Source organism: Cavia porcellus, unplaced genomic scaffold (assembly GCF_034190915.1).
Source record: "Cavia porcellus strain 051 isolate PalLab524CR breed Dunkin Hartley unplaced genomic scaffold, mCavPor4.1 scaffold_20, whole genome shotgun sequence".
Lineage (NCBI taxonomy): Eukaryota > Metazoa > Chordata > Mammalia > Rodentia > Caviidae > Cavia > Cavia porcellus.
The window spans coordinates 26870975-26887982 of NW_026947503.1; the positions used below are offsets into that span (position 1 = coordinate 26870975).

Here is a 17008-nt window from a genome sequence, read left to right on the forward strand (position 1 = left end):
ATACTCTTTTTGTAGATTTGCAGCATTCTGTTTGTCATATCTTACTAAGAATTTTTGTATCTTTATTAAGGAAATTAGCCTGTAATTCTCTTTCGTAGTTGGGTCCTTCTCTAGTTTTGGTATCAGTGTAATGCTTGCTTCCAGGAATGAATTTGGGAATATTGCTTCTCTTTTGTTTTCATTAAAGAGTTTGAGAAATAGTGGTGTTAGCTCGTCTCTAAATTTCTTGTATAGAATTCAGCAATGAATCCTTCAGGGCCTGGATTTTTCTTTGTTGATAGGTTTTAGTTACATCTTCAATTTCATTTATTGACATTGGGTTATTTAGGGTTTTTATATCTTCTTGATTCAGCTTTGGCAATTCATATGTATCTAGGAATCTGTTTCTCTGTATTCTCCATCTCATTATAATACAAATTTTCAAAGTGGGTATAGATGCTCTTCTAGATTTCTGCAAGGACTATTGTGATTTCACCCTTTTTGTTCCTAACTGTATGGATTTGAATCTTGTCTTTCCTTTTTTTGATAAGGTTGGCTAAGGGTTTGCTAACTTTATATAATCTTTCAAAGAACCAACTCTTTAACTCATTGATTCTTTGTGATTTTTTTAGTCTCAAGTGCATTAATTTTTGCTCTGATTTTTATAATTTCTTCCCTCTATGAGCTGATGGCTTAGCCTGCTCTTCTTTTTCTAGAAGTCTGAGGCTCACCATTAAGTTGCTTATATGCACTTGCTCTGTTTTCCTGATATGGGTATTTACTGCTATAAATTTCCCTCTTAAGACTGCTTTCATGGTGACCTATAAGTTCCAGGATGTGTACTGTTGTTATCATTCAACTGTAAAAACTGTTTAATCTTTTCTTTAACTTCATCTGTGACCCATTGGTTGTTCATCAGAGTGTTATTTAATTTCCATGTGTTTATGAAGCTCTTGTGGTTTCCTTTGGCATGGATTTCCAATTTCGTTGCACTGTGGTCTGATAGCATGCATGGGATAATTCCAATTCCTTTACATTTATTTAAGCATATTCTACGAGCCAGTTATGGTCTATTTTGGAGAACATCTTATGTGCAGCTGACAAGAATGTGTATTCTGATGTTGTGGGGTAGAACACTCTACAGACATCTATTAAGTTCATTTGTTCAAAACTTTGATTTAGTTCTAATATTTCATTATTGATTTTTTGTCTATAATGTCTTTTTGTGCCAGTGGGGTATTGAGGTCTCTCAATACAATTGTAGTAGGGCTTATTTGATTTTCCATGTCTGTCATTAATTGTTTTATATAGTTGGGTACACTGGTTTTGTTTTACACTGGTATTGTTATGTCTGCCTCTTGGATTGTTCCCTTTATGAGGATGTAGTGACCTTCTTTATCTCTTAATCAGACTTGATCTGAAATTTACTTTGTCTGCAAATAGAACAGCTATCCCTACTTTTTTCTGAATTCCTGTCACATGGAGTATTGTTTGTCATCCTTTGACTTTCAGTCTATGAATTTGTTTTTGAATTAAATGTATTTCTTGTAGGCAGTGTGTTGTTGGATCTTGTTTCTTGTTTCAATCTGACACTCTGTTGCTTTTGATTGGTGAATTGAGACCATTAACATTGATGTTTATAACTGATATGTATTGACTTATACTTGTCATGTTACTTTCTAATTGTTTATTTTCCCTTTTTTTCTTCACTTCCTCTGATTGTTTCCCTTCCCTGGTGGATTCCTTCTATTGGGGTTCATGGAACTGAAATCCTTATCTCTTCCTAGAGTGTCTTTTAGAACATTTTGAAGTTCTGGTTTGGTGGTCATAAATTTCCTCAGATGTTCTTTGTCACAGAAGTGTCTTATTTCTCCCTCAATTTTGAAAGATAATTTTGCAGGATACATCATTTGGGATTGAAAGCTGTTTTCCTTTAGAACTTGGAGTACTTCACTCCAAGTTCTCCTTGATTTGAGAGTTTGTGTTCAGAAGTCAGCTGTGATTCTGATGGGTTTTCCTTTATAGGCGATCTGTTTCTTTTCCCTAGCAGCTTTTAAGATTCTATTCTTGTGTTGAATTTCTGGAATCTTGACTATGATATGCCTAGATGCAGATTTTTTTTTTTGATCTTGGCCAATTCGAGTTCTATATGCCTCATTTATCTGTATTTCAAATTCTTCTCTACCAAGAAAGTTTTCTGCCATGATGTCTGTGAAAACTTTTTAATGTCATTTATTGTATCTCCTGCTTTTTCATTGACTCCAATCAATCTTAAATTATTCTTGTCTTGTCTAGCAGCTGCTGGATCGATTTCTCATAGTCCCTTTCTATTTTTGAGAAATCTTTCTTAATCCGGGCATAGTGGCACACTCCTGTATTCCCAGAACTTGGAAGGCTGAGTCAGGAAGACTGTTGCAAGTTTAAGACCAGCCTGGGCTATAAAGTGAGCCCAAGCCCAACCTAACTGCATAATGAGACCCTGTATCAAAAAGACACACACACACACACACACACACACACACACACACACCTTTCTTTTCCTGGTTGCTAACTACAAGCCTGTCTTCCCTACCTGAGATCCTGTCCTCACAGTGGCCTAATTTGCTTCAAATACTTACAGTGGAGATTTTATTCTCTTGGGTATCTGCTTTGTGGATTCCATTTCTTTCCTATGTTGATAATTTTCTTAAGCTCATTTATTGTTTTTGTCTGTTTGCTCTAACGTCACTAAGCATGGTGTGTAGTTTGGCAATCTCTATAATTATCTGAGAGATTATTTCTGATTTATTTTTTTCCAGAGCCTCATTCAATTGCTTTGTGTTTACCACTCCAACTGCCTGTTGGCGGCTTTCAGATTGTCCCACCTCATTGCCCCCTAGATTTGCCTTTGGTGAACTGGATGTTGGGCTGCATTTTGCTTAAGTGTCTTCTCATTTTCTTTTCTTCTTTCAGTTTAATTCCTGGGGTGATGTTAGTATGTTGCTATGATAGGTTGCTTTATTGCTAGTGTTTAGGACTGTTGTCTGATCACTACTTCTTTGAGATATATTCGAGGTATAGCTGGTTTTGGGTTTTGAGTCTACTGGAATGTTTTAGCTTCTCAGTTTGTTGGAGATGAGAAGTTGTAGCTTGCTTGGCCTAGTCACTGGTTTTTTTTTTTGGCACTGTACCACAGTATTTTCTATGACCCTTAGTCAGTCTCAGTCATGGAATACCAGGAGCAGTCATTGTTAGAAGAATTATGTCAATTTTGGCTATAGTGGTACCAATAGCACCTAGTGGTACCTAGAAAATGAGAAAGTGACCTAAACCTTAATTTGCCACTTTTAACTATATAAACTAGATTTGTGATTATATAACAAAATGTAAAACAAATCACAAAATTATATGCAATGTATAAGTCCTTAATGTGTCAATTTTGCCCTATGGAGTTAACATTTAAAATGGATTAAGGAGAAAATAGAGAAGTAAAAGAAGAGGAAGAGGAAGAGGAAGAGGAAGAAGAAGAAGAAGAAGAAGAAGAAGAAGAAGAAGAAAAAGAAGAAAAAGAAGAAAAAGAAGAAGAAAAAGAAGAAGAAGAAAAAGAAGAAAAAGAAGAAAAAGAAGAAAAAGAAGAAAAAGAAGAAGAAGAAAAGAGAAGAAGAAGAAGAAGAAGAAGAAGAAGAAGAAGAAGAAGAAGAAGAAGAAGAAGAAGAGATTAGAAGCAAGGTTGGAGGACAAAGGGAGATCATGCCAACTTTGGGAAACTGGTGCAGAAGACTGAAGGAAAAGAGAGATGGAAGAGATAAAAGGAAGAACAGAAAAGAACCACACTCACCAAGAGGTTAGGAATCACTTTCACATTCATACAAAAACCATCAAAGAGAAAGAGAAAAAAAAAGAAAAAGTAAAACAGTTTACTTCCAGGGTTCGCTCTGGTTTTACTAGTAGAAAACCTGGTGTTATGGATTGAGAACTGGTGGTCAATTTAACGCTGGCTGGATTACATCAGCATGGTGCTGAGCCTAGATGTTCACCTGAGGAAAGTTGCCAGCATAGAGACATGGAGAAGGAGAAGCTGTTGCATTGAGGCACTGTCGGTTCTCCTACGAGTTGCTGTCTGAGCTGTTGGTTCTCCTGGAGGAGCTCTGGTCCTCACATCGGCATTGCTTCCTGGCTCTGGAGAGGAAGACGTGTGCCACTTGATCTCCAGGATGAACTCATCATGCTGGCTTTCTGGCATGTACTTAACTGTGCTTGTCGTCAGAAGAGCTCGGGGCCTCTGTGTCGCTGAGGATGGCTGTGGTGCTTTTCAGGACAGCCCTGGTCTTTGTTATGAGTGTGGCTTTTTGACTCCAGCTTAGAACCCTCATTCCACCAGCAAAGCTTCTTCACCCACTGGCATGGACTTTCTGGCTTCCACCGCTGACGTTTGGGCCTTCCCGGCATGGATCTGTAAAAGAGACTGGTGTGAGTCCTTCTTGTGGGCTCTGGACCTTCAGTTGGACTCATGGGGGGCATTGTTATGAGCTCTGGGTTTTCATCTGGACTCATGTGGGATTTAGGCCATATTCTATGTCTTTGGTGTTGTGGATAGATTTCCTGCAGTTTCTTGTGCTAACTCTGGGTGACCATCATAAAACAGAATTATAAACTCCATGTCCTGATTCTAATTGTTCTCTGCACAACCCCTAATTACAACACCAGGGAAGACAGCATCCCAAATCACACTGATTTATCCCAGCAAGACAACAGTAGCTTTTGACAGGGTAATGGATAATCTCAGCAGATCTGCCCCGAGACCAGACACATTGAGGTTGCCACCGCCCAAGCCTAGCTGAGAGCTGCTGGATGGAGCTGGCAGCAGTTCTGGGTTCTGACCTCAGTTGGCCCTGTCTCTAAGATGGCTCCAGGCCAAGTGCTTTCTCCCGAGGGAGGACTAAGTCCTCTGCACTCACTGCCAGCCAGCACAGCCTTCCATCTCTGCTGTTACTCTCCACTGCCACGTGTGTCTGCAGAGGCTTCTGGGGTCCCCAGCTATCACTGTCACTGTAACTGTGTATCTGCAGGCTCAAGCCACTTCTCTTACACAGTGAGTCCTGTCTCAGGGAGAAGGTGCTGTTGACTACCTTCATCTTTGTTGAAGTTTTTCTCTTCACTCTCTGTGGGCTTCAATTTGCACTGCAGATTCCCCCTGGGTCCAGTGGACTTACTTCCCTCCTTCTTGTCTTCCTCATGATGCTATATTCCAGTATCTGGGCAATGGCTCTCTGAGAGACTTTTCTCTGCTGCATACTACTCCGCTATCTTGGTCTCTAGCAGGATGTTATTCTTAAAATGAAGTATACCTCAGTTTAGAGATAAGACAAATAAAATATTTATTAGATATTAATCAAGGCCGTTTGATTTTATTTAGGAAAATATTCCCTTACTAATGAAATAAACTGAGAGTTCCTAACTGGGTTGCTTAAAGATTTTAAAAATGGAATAGATTGATGCTTGCTTTCCTAAGAATATACATTTCATTATGTGAAGAATGCAGATTACCATTGTTTCTTTCAAAGACAAAAGGGAAACTAAATTGTTTTCAAGCCTAAATAACCCAGTTCTTTTTTTAAAAATGAATTTATTATTTTTTAAATTTTTTCTTTGTTTTTAACAAGGTATTGGAACTGGAATAACCCAGTTCTTAAGGAACGGCAAGTATCATCTCACTATAGTGAGTTAACAAAAATGCTCAGTTTGCAAGAGTTAAGTCCCACAACTGATAGGTCAGCAAGAACGTAGTGTCAGAGTTGTTCAATTATGTCATGTCATTAGAGGGACTTTATTATTTATTGTTTTTTTGAGACAGGGTCTCCATATGCAGTTCAGGCTGGCCTTGAGCTCACTTCGCAGCCCAGACTGGTCTTGAACTTGCAGTGATCCTCCTGCCTCAACCTCCCAAGTGCTGGAATTACAACCATACACCACCATACTTGTTTAAAGAGGGACTTTCAAGAGAGAGATAAAAGACAGTCACAGAATGAAACCCTCCTAAAGAACACACAGTAAAGAGCCCACCTACACAGAGCAATTAAGGAAGAAACTTGTCTGAGACAAAACACATGGTAACTTTTGCTTGGAGGAATGTTATAAAAACGCTGATGGTAGCACATTCTAGTTAGGTGGCAAGTTGCCCTCAAAGAACACATCTGAGTTATATGGCACTTTAAAAATAATTTTGAATCTTCATTGTATGTTGCACCTTATTGCTAGAAAAAATTTCATTAAAATCCTCATATTTGCATCATTTGTATACAGTTGTATTTGGCACTATTTTATATTCTGCTCTTTTCAGTGGACCTGATTTTGTGTCCATATTTGCTTATTGCTGCATGCTCCAGTACTCATATTCTTTTAGTAGATGCATAGTTTATAGAACTTTTAAAAAAATTAAGTAAAGGAATTTAATGACTTTCAAATTCATGCAGTAACTGCTGACAGGACGAGGGGAAGTGGCAAATGCAAGTTGTCTATGCATTAGAGAGAATCCTGTAAGGGCTTTCACAAATAGATAAGATGTACTTCAAACGAGTCCATCCATCGTCTGAATAAAAACTGCTGGGAAGGTGGTGCTTAAGCAGTTTGTGGTCTTTGATGCAAATAGGGTTGGCATTCCCTTTGCTTACTACATTGTGCATGTTTCTTTTCAAAGCTGATGTTCCCAGACTTCTGCTTAGCATGTTCAAATGACAATGCAGAGTGCTGGCATAAAGGCACTGGTCTCCAGCCCTGGCTGCACTTTAGAATTCCCTGGGAAACTTTAAGGATTCCAGATTCCCAGGCTTTGTCCCAGATTGACTGCATCAGGGCAGGACTCTGAGTATTGGCATTTTTCAAAACTCTCCAAGTTATTAAAATGATCAGCCTAGATTTGGAATTATCAGACTAAAGATGGTTTTAATGATTCCATCATCCAGGGCCTCTGATTTCTATAAACAGTTCAGTTTGAGTCATCAAGCAGCATATGATTCCTGCATAGAGAATTTGTCAACATATGCCAGTTGCTAGAGTGATGTGGGACAGAATGATATGACATGCAAATGGATTAAGGTAGAAATATTTAACTCAGTTTATGAACATTTATTAAGCATCTATTATATATTTTATTTTAGATAATATGAATTGCTCATGAGTGGAGAAGGCATTGTCTCCTCTTTTTTCATAGTATAATTGGAAAGATATAAAGTGTGAAATGAATAACTAGTATACAGCAAAATCGGCTTTGACTCCTAAGAGCTGTAAAGGCAAAACAGAGATAGAGCTTAGTATTTCTTCTGCTGGGGAAGGCTTTGAGGAGAAGGAATGCTTGAATTGCTGTTGATTGTTGGGAAGATGTGCACATCCTGGGTGGGGAGGGGAGCGAGGGGGAGAAGAGCAGAAAGCATATTAAGACCAGTTGTAGAGACGTGGGAAGGAGCCATGGGGAGAGTAATGGAACAGACAGGTATTTAGTGTGGGCCATGCCTAGTAAAGGATTAAAGGGACAGAAAGGTCAGCGTTTTGAATTTCAGTGATAGGAGACTAGGGATTCACATTTTGTGCTAACAGTGTGCAAGAGGTGCCATTAGCCACACTTCATTTGGAGTATTTGGAAATGTGTTAACACAAAGACACGAGACTGAGCAATGTTGTCTCTTGATAGAAGGCTGTCTTAGTTCAGGTTGCTATATCAAAGTACCATAGAAAGTGTGCCTTCTACAGGACAGAAACTTCTTTGTGTTTCTGAAGACTGGAAGTCTGTGTTAGGGTTTAGACTCTAAATGTCTTTGCAAAGTGTCTCGTATGTTCAGAAGAGGGGTTTTGGAAGGTGAGGGTACTAACCAAAGCAATCTCAATTTGATGGCATTATTGGGAGGTGACAGAATGGGGTGTAGTTAAGAGAGTGGATTGTGGGCATGAATTTGGAGACTGTATCTAGTCCCTCGCCCCCTTTCTCTGGCTCTTTCCCTTTTTTGCTTCCAGGCTACTATGAGGCCAGCACCTTTATGTCCCCATCCCCTTCTGCCATGTGATCTACCTTTCCACAAGCCAACAAATAATAGAACCAGCTGACCATAGACTGAAACCTCTGAAAACCTGGTTAAAATAATCATTTTCTCCTTTAAGTTGTTTATCTCAGATACACTCAGTTCATGAACTCAATTCTCATGATTCTGGTGGCAAACTGTACTAGATGAGAAATGAATCAAATTTCCTCATAGGATCAGTAGTGGACCTAACCACTGAATTTGATTCAGGTCTCATCCAACTCAATTTGTGACCAGAATCATGGGTAGCATCAAGTTTGTGAACCAAGATACCACTGTGTTTGTGACAGTGATTGAGAACTAACACACCCTGAGGCTTCCAGCACAGCCAGGTTTTGGTGAGGGCCTTCTTTTAGGTTGCAGACTACTGTCCTTTTGCTGTGTGTGTTCATATGGGGGAAAGAGAACAAGGGAGCTCTCTGGGATCTGATGTCACCCTGAAGGCTTAACCCCTGTGTAACAATCACTGTCTCAAAGTCCCACTTTCTAATACCACCATAAGAGTCTTAGTGTTTCAAAATATGAAATTTGGAAGTACACAAATATTTATTTAGTCCATTGCAAATGGACATAAAAATGTTTAAATTCACTCCTGTTGCCTAAGGTTTCCAAGAATTGTTCATCTTCCCAGTGTGGGCCTTTGAGAAGGCTGAGTAGATGTGTTTTTTCTCCCATGCCACATTCAATAATGGTTAAAGACTTAATTATCTTTTTATGAGCCCAACAGTCCTAGTTTTCTGTTGCTCAAACACAAAGACATCATCTGTCAGTGGCAGACACTTCAGCTGCCGAATGAGGGAGGATGAGTCCGTTTGGATAATAACGGGTCAAGTTGAGCAGTGTGTAAAGTGCCCTTTAAAACCCTGAAGCGTGGAGGAACCAGTCCAAGGACGAAATGAGTTAAGGCACCAAATGCACCCAACACTGCAGACACCTGCTCAATACACAATAACTTCAAGGACATTTAAAAAGCCAGGTGCCTTAGTGCACACCTGTAATTCCAGAACTCTGTGAGTCTGAGGTAGGAGGACAGAAGTTCAAACCCAGCCTGAGAAACTTAGAGAAACTCTAAATAAAAATAAAAATAATGGTAGAAGGCTGAGACATAGCACAGTGCAAAGGCCCTCGGTTTCATCCCCAGAACCACATACATACCCATAAAAATTTTCTGCAGAGAATCAGTGAATTCAACAGTGTTTGATCCTTGTGATTTTGCAAAATGTAACATAAAGAAAACTTTCCATTTTTCAAAATATTATCATATGATTTATTAACATGTAATTATTAGGCCATAATTGCTTTACTGTTTTTAAAGAATAAAACTGAAAAAGAGAGCTTGTCAACAAAAACTCATGCTGTCTATGATTTTAATACTTGACACAAATAGTGCTTTACTGTACAGAGTACTTGCCAATTTCCTTTTTTAAACTCAACATTCTGTTTTGTAGATTTACTCATATGGGTTCTTGCAGTTATAGCTCATTCACTTCAGTGGCTATTTAAGTGCCTTGCGTTACATGAATGTACTGCAACTTATTTATCCACTTGCATTGGTAGACGTTTGGGTTGTATCCAAGGTTCCATTCTACAATTGATGCTACAGTGGATATTTCTGCATGGGACTCCCTGTCAGATGGAGAGTCTCTGGGACATATGCCCATAAGGATTGTTCCTGGTCTGAGAATTTTCATTTAAAGTTTATACAGCCAAATATAGTGCCAATTTGAACTCGTGCTTCAGTCTATAAGAACTCTTGGTTGCTTCTTATCAGTGTTTCTATCCTCCCAAGTCTCTTGCCATGGTGTGGGAAGTGATGTGATTTCACGGTTCAGATTTGGACCCTGCATGGGGGATCTTTTTGAGACAATAAATATGTTCTTAACTTGGTATTACAGTGAGTTCCAAGCTCCGTAAGTTTACTAAAAAATTATCGAACTGCACACTTAAAACATGTACATTTTATAGCATAAAAATGTGTCTACAAAACTGTTTTTAAAAAATTAGGCCTTGGAGATAGTTTTGGGTCAAATTTTAATATACAACTTAGATTCTCTGTCTCAATTTCTCTACCTGTCAAATGAGAGTTTTACACTGCCTATGATATTCTTTTACCATTATTTTTCTAACCCTAACTCTAACCCTAACCCAAATAGATGACTCATTAGCTTGATGTCTGACATTTAATGAGAACTCAACAAATGCTGGCTTTCTACTATTTTCTCAGCGCTCAGTGCCCTTGCATTGATTTTAATGTTCCACTTTCCTGTTCTTCCTTGCTGTGGTTTGTATACTCATAAAGGTCAGTGTATTAGAGGCCTGGCCCCAGGGTGTGGGTGTTGAGAGGTGATGAGACCCTTAGGAGCTAGGGCTTCTGGGTGGTCCTTAGGTCACTGGAGTGTGGTTTGACGGGAGCTGAGGGACCCCTGCCATTTCTTCTTCCTTCTCTTTTGCTTCCTGGTCACAAGGCAAGCAGTTTTCTATGTGCTTCCTGCATTTCATTCTGGCATAGCTCTAGACTAGGGTCCCAAAGCAATAATTCTCCCAATCTTGAACTGAAGCTTCCAAATCTGAGCTAAAACAATACTTTTCTCTTTGTAAGTTAACTCGCTTGGGTGTTGGCTTATGGTGACAGAAAGCTACTTACCACCTCTGTACTCTGTTGCCTGTGCCTGCGCAGTTTCCCTCAGTTAACACCATGTTCTGGCTGTCATACCCGCCTTCCTTCTTCCTTTATTCAAATGAAACCTGTTCTCTGTCAGCTCTCACTGGAAATGTTGAGACAGATTGATGCACCAAAAGTCATTCATGACTGATAATGGTTTATTTGCATTTTAAGCAGAATCACTGAAAACTAACTAGATTTAGGAAGTATGGAGAGATATTGTATTAATCACCAAAGACTGGATTGCTTAAACAACAGACATTTTTATTTTCCCACAGTTGTGCATGTCGGGAAGTCCAAGATCAAAGAGCCATCCAAGTTGTTTATGTGTTGGGTGTCTCTTCCTGGCATGTAGATGGTCACCTGCTTGTAGCGTCTTCATGCAAGCAGTGCTATTTCCTGTTAACATACACTCCTAGCGTCTCTTTCTTTTTTATTACAGCATCAGGCTTTTTGGATTAGGAACCCATCTTGCAATCTTAAACAATTTCTTTTTAGTTAAAAGCCTTGACTCCAACTACAGTCATCCTGAAAGATAGGGTTTCAGTGCCTGAATTTTGAGGGGACTCAATTCAGTATAGAACAGATTTTATAGAAGCAACGGGATATCTGAGTATGAGAACAATCAGTCTTTAGGCAGGATGGCCTCAGGTGGCCCCTGGGATGCTCACCATGTTTCAGGTCAACATTTTGGGCAACTTTGGATTCTACCAGTGCAGCCAGAGGTGCTCAGATTCGCAGGAATTCATGAGAACAATATTAACCAAAGACTGATGTAATACCTGAAGCTAGGAACAAAGGCTGCTCTTTGCTTTAAGTCTAAAATTCTTTGGTCTCTATTCACTGTGGCCGGCGTCAGAGTTCTTGGGAAGTAGCACCACCAGTTACTGCAAGTTTCACGGTGACTGTGGAGCTGGAGCTGATGATGGTAGATAGATTTTAGGAACATTTTCCCATACGAATGGAATCCTGGCTAATTCTTGCTGCCTTCTCACCTAGAACATATTGGTGATGATGTACAGTTTCTTTCTCTTTTTTCTGTGAAACAGAACCAGGCTAGATTCCAAGTTATCTTATTTTGTGACCTAAATCTTCACTAGAGAGATTTTAGGGCCCCATTTCATCTGTTTCAAGTACCCTTTTTCTTTTTGTACTCTATTTATTCTTTAGATAAATTATACTGTATTTGGCGCAATTTGAAAGAATATACTCAAGGTCTCCATAATCATCACTTTTGTTCATATCACTTTGTATATAATTTTCCTCATAAAACTTACCAATAAAGTTATTATTTATCGACGAGTATAGTAAAGAATAGCATAATACTGTAAGCATCCTTGTAGCCCCTGAGGAGAGATTTCTTTGAATGAGACAGTGAGTGAGGCTTGGTGGAACCTGGTTAGGAGGTGGAGGAGAAAGGCTTTGTCCAGGCTGCCCCTTTGGTCACAGACTCAGACTCAAAATCAATCTGACTGCATGTTTAGTTCAAATGTAGCCTTTAGCAAACTGATAAGTTAATGAAAGTCACAGACCGTTATGATTATTGTTAAATGACATATTAAACTTGGGCATGCTAACTTATTGTTTAGGCATATATTTCATTGATTAGATTTCATCTATTATAGAAAAAGTTCCAGTCCTTTTCTGCCATTTTTGAAATGATCCCTCAATGGCATCGTTTAGAATCAGCCATTCATATGATTCCTCAACTACACAGGCTAACTCTTTACCATACTGTGCACTATAGGAAAAAAATGGCTTCCACAAATGGCTAGTATCATCCAATAAATGTAAAGTCAGTTTTACGTGATTCCCGTACTAGTTTTCTCTTTTGGAGGGTAATCTTTCCAATTTCTAATGGCCCTTTAGTTGTTTATGGAAAGCTGACCATGGCAGTCATCTACTTGTGGCTGAATGTCTTGTGTTTGAATTTTCAACATCAGTTTGGTGAAGGAGATGTATGTTCATCTAGCATTCCACATCACTGAGTAACTCTTATTAAATGCAATTCTGTATGGAGGAGACTAAACCTACTCTCCATTGGCTCTTGCCCATGAAGAATTCTTCATTCAAATCAATGATAGCATGAGGAATGGGAGAAGCAAGATGAGGAAGGAACTGTAAGAAAAGGGCCAGGTTTAGGTATGGCCTCTCCACCTTCCTGAAAGGCATGCCAGCAATCCCCACCTTATGGCTCCCCACCTTATGGTTCTTGAGTCTCAGTCGAAACATTTTTGAATCTGTTTCCTACTTGACCTGAGTTCATCCCCGATGCATAAACTGGGGAAAAGCCCAAATGACACTGACAGAACAAAAGGAAATAGGCTTAGACATAGATAAAACAACCCCAAGAAAAGAATGAGATTATGACTTAGGAGAAACATGGGAGAGAAAGTTATTAGCAAACATGGCTGGCCTAGGAAACACACGATAGAGATGGCGAACACGAGTGTTTATTTGTGGAACTCACGAAGTACTGATCGCTTGATACATACATGTAGCATCCATGAAAAGAGAGCAAACCAAGGAATATTTTTTTTTCAGATGTAGAAGAAGCCAAATAGGAAACTTATAGACAGGCCAGGAGGAAATGATCATTTTACTCATTTGTATTCATTTTTGGAAGAAGCAAATTCAAATTAGCATCAGAAAGACTTAATTAGAATATATTTGATCTGGTTATTTATTACTGCATAATAATTTACCCCAAAACTTTGTGATTTAAGACAACAGCAATCACTTTGTTATGCTCATAGGTTCTGACAGTCAACAGCTGGGGAGATGGTGGGTTGAGTGTTTTGGCTTTGGTCTGACCTGTCTTGGGCAACTAGTGGGATGGCCTTCTTTCTTCTCATACTCAGGGCCCTTCCCTGTGTACTGTCCCTGTAATCTATTGGCTTCCAGGGCCATCAGAGTACTGTGTGAGGACTCCAAGTCCGTCTATCTTAAGGTAGATGCTAACTGGCTTTCTGAGACACTGACATTTAAGGAGAGGCATAGAACATACCTCTTAATGGGAGAAATACGAAAATCACACTGTCAGAAGAGTACATAGGATAGGAACGATCCCTTTGACCATATTTGGAAAATGCAATTCGCTGAAATTTTAGGATATAATCAGTGTTTGGTGTGTACAGAAACATCTTCATTGAAGAATTCCACACTTAGATATCTTGTCCTGCCTAATGTTCTCCCTTATTTTCATTAAAATAGGGTCTGTATAGCTTTGTATACAGGCTTTTGTCTTTATTAGGCTTTTATCTTTTTTGGTCTCAAAAAAATCTGTGTAGGGTCATGCTATATAGTTCAGGCTGAGTTTAAATTCATTATGTAGTCCAGGCTGACCTCGAACTCATAGTGATCCTTCTGCTTCAGCTTTGCAAGTGCGAGCTGAGTGGTTCTCCATTGTATAAAATTATCACATCTTTTTTTATGCATTCTTCTGTTGATGGCATTAAAGGCATATGCCATCACACCTAGATAGATTCCTTTTTATAATGGGTTATTTATTCTGTATTTAGTTTAGCTGGTGGTCTTTGGAACATGTTTCTCTCTTGCTTTTTTTTTTTTTTTTTTTTTTGTGGTGTTGAGGTTCGAACCCAGGGTCTTGTGCATGCAAGGCAAGAGTTCTACCACTGAATCACATCCTCAAACAAGGGAGATGCTTGTCTTTATGGTTCTCAGAGAATATCCTTTTTTGTAGGCAGTGATCAGAGAATTTAAGCACCAGCTGAAGACTACTCAACTTATTGTAGGCTGAATTGTGTTCCCCCAAAATCATATGAAGTCGTAACCTCTAATAGCTCAACATATGACTGACTGCATTTAGAGATAAAGTTTTTAAAGAGGTATGTGATTAAAATGAAGACTCTAAGGGGAGCTCTATTCCAAGATAACTGGTGTCCTCCTCAGAAGTAAAAAATTAAGCACAAACACACATTGAAGGGTTACTTTGAAGTCACAGGGAAAAGACAATCATCTCCAATTTCAGGGGGTGGCTCTGAAGAACACAGTCATCCTGCTGACACTTTAGATCTAGACTTACAGCTTCAGACCCGAGACAGTGACTTTCTGTTTTTTAAGCTATCCAGTGTGTGCATTTGTTATGGCAACCATGGCAAACTGATACTCTGACCATAGGCTTAACTGGGTGTAGTATATTTTGAAAGGTGCCTTTTCAGGGTCTATTTCTCTAGACCATATTTTCACACTTATTTTTTCCAAAGCCAAATAGAAATCTTCTACCTATAAAATATACAAGTAGTATTTCATTAGAAGATAATCTGCTTAGCAGTTTGGAATATTTCCTTACAATAGAAGCACTCATGGGAATAATGAGCAGGCTTTGAGGACACAGCACTAAGAAGATGATGACACTTTTTGGGCCATGGATAACTGACAACCTAAACTGTACCTGCTTCCCCTGACAGAGGCTCTCCCTGCTCTCAGCATGGCACATCCTTTTGCTCATATACTCTAGCATCACATTTTTGGAATAGCAGCTCCATCTCCCTCCCAGCTGGAGCATGGGAAATGAGAAGGCTGCTGATCGCTTCATGGAGTGACTCCTGGTTTCTGTGGCAAAGCTCTGGAGGGAACTTAAAGGACTCAACGAGAATACATAGGAGCAAACAGAAAGATCTGATGTTACCTGCTGACTATGCTGGGCACAGTGAGTCCACCATGTACTTTGGTGCTAGGTGACCCAGTGGTGAATCCTAACTTGACCAGTACTAGCTACGGGACCCTGGGTCAGATATGTCACCTTTCTGAGTGTTTCAGTTTCTTCATCTATAGCAACAGAGAGTTGAAGGCCAGCCTTGCAGAGTTTTTTTGGGTAAGGATTAAATGTGTCTTTACCCAGTACATGGTTTATTAAATATTTATTATCTTTAGTACTGCAAGAGCCATAGTAGGGCTCAGTGAGTTAACATAGATGGAAGTACTTTGCAATCTATGAGGAGTCATTTCTGTACCAGTCAAAATTGTGATGTGCTTTGACATTGACCCATTTCTAACTGCTGGGTCTGCACTGGGATACTGATTTTCTTTCGGGTCAGAACTCTTGGAGGGGAATGTGGCTGTGTCATAGACTGTGAATAGGCTTTGTCATGTGTGCCATCTTAAAAAGTGGGAGGGTGGAGTGACACTTGAAGTTGTTTCTGAAGGTCACATGAGTGTGTTTTCTCAGTTAGCAGGTAATCATTGAAGAAGGGTTTTGGCATGTAATGGGCAGAGAGTTCATGCCCCGACCCAAGTGGCAGGGCAATATATATTGGAATCAAACCATGTTATTTCCCAGGTCACTATATTTGCCATTTGGATATGGACATTGTAAATATTATTAAACAAGCTTAGAGTATAGCTAAGTCTGGTTTTTTCTTTTAAAGAGTGTTAAAACAAAACAAACAAAGCATATCAGAAAAGAACAATACAAATGACACAGGACTTCAAAGCAAGACAACAGGAAATCAACAGGGGCTACCATAATGTCTCCTGTTTTCTCTGAAATAGTTGTCCATACTTTCATGTAGTTGACATTAAATAATAGAAAACAGACTAAAACCAATCTAAACAAAGAATAAGAGCATTACTGTACTTTATAACACGATGATACAAAGTCAGCAATAGCTGTCTTCTTTTTCTTCAAAGTAGCTGTTCATATCATCACGTGTAATAGAATCAATTCTTGTAAACTCTTTAGGAGAAGTTCTAGGCATGTATAAACCCCTACCTTACATCTATCCTTTCTGTATTAGAGAGAAAAACAAAACTAAACCAAATAAATTACTAAAAATACAAGAAACAGACAGATAAATGAGAATAACAAAGAGACCAAAACAATGATAATATAGGCTTTCTTTTTTTTTTAAGAGAGAAGAAAAAGAAGAAGAAGAAAGAAAGAAAGGACATAAAAAACAATGCAGTAAAAGGGTACAAATAATACAGTATTTCTAGAAAAAAATGTATACAGTACGAAATAACCAGTTAATAGGTTACATATTATCTTCCCAGAAACAGTTGTCCATATCACTAAATTAAAGCATATAAAGTGAACATTCATACAGTGAAATTGGAGACAGTTCCATTCAATGATCCAACAAAAGCTCAGTTAGATGGTTTTCCATCCTGCACACTCGAACATACTTGCGGTTATATCCCTTAGTCCACCTTACTTTCCTCTCTATTTTACAGTAACAATTAGACTTTTAGGGTTTTATTATTCTCACGGTTCTTATTACTTTATTGAAGAGAATAAAACCAAATGTGACTAAGCAAAACAGAGTCAGAACAGAAGGGTGTGCATAGCACATGA

The 17008-nt window shown here is 38.9% G+C and overlaps 1 long non-coding RNA gene across 1 annotated transcript in view; it reads right to left on the bottom strand.

Moving 5' to 3' along the window:
• Nucleotides 1-2195: 2195 nt before the first annotated feature.
• The window catches only part of LOC134471774 (uncharacterized), a 35091-nt gene continuing 20278 nt past the window's right edge, over nt 2196-17008 (bottom strand). The window contains exon 2 of the long non-coding RNA XR_010041402.1: nt 2196-4411. This is a non-coding gene — a long non-coding RNA (uncharacterized LOC134471774). The remainder of the gene's footprint in view (nt 4412-17008) is intronic.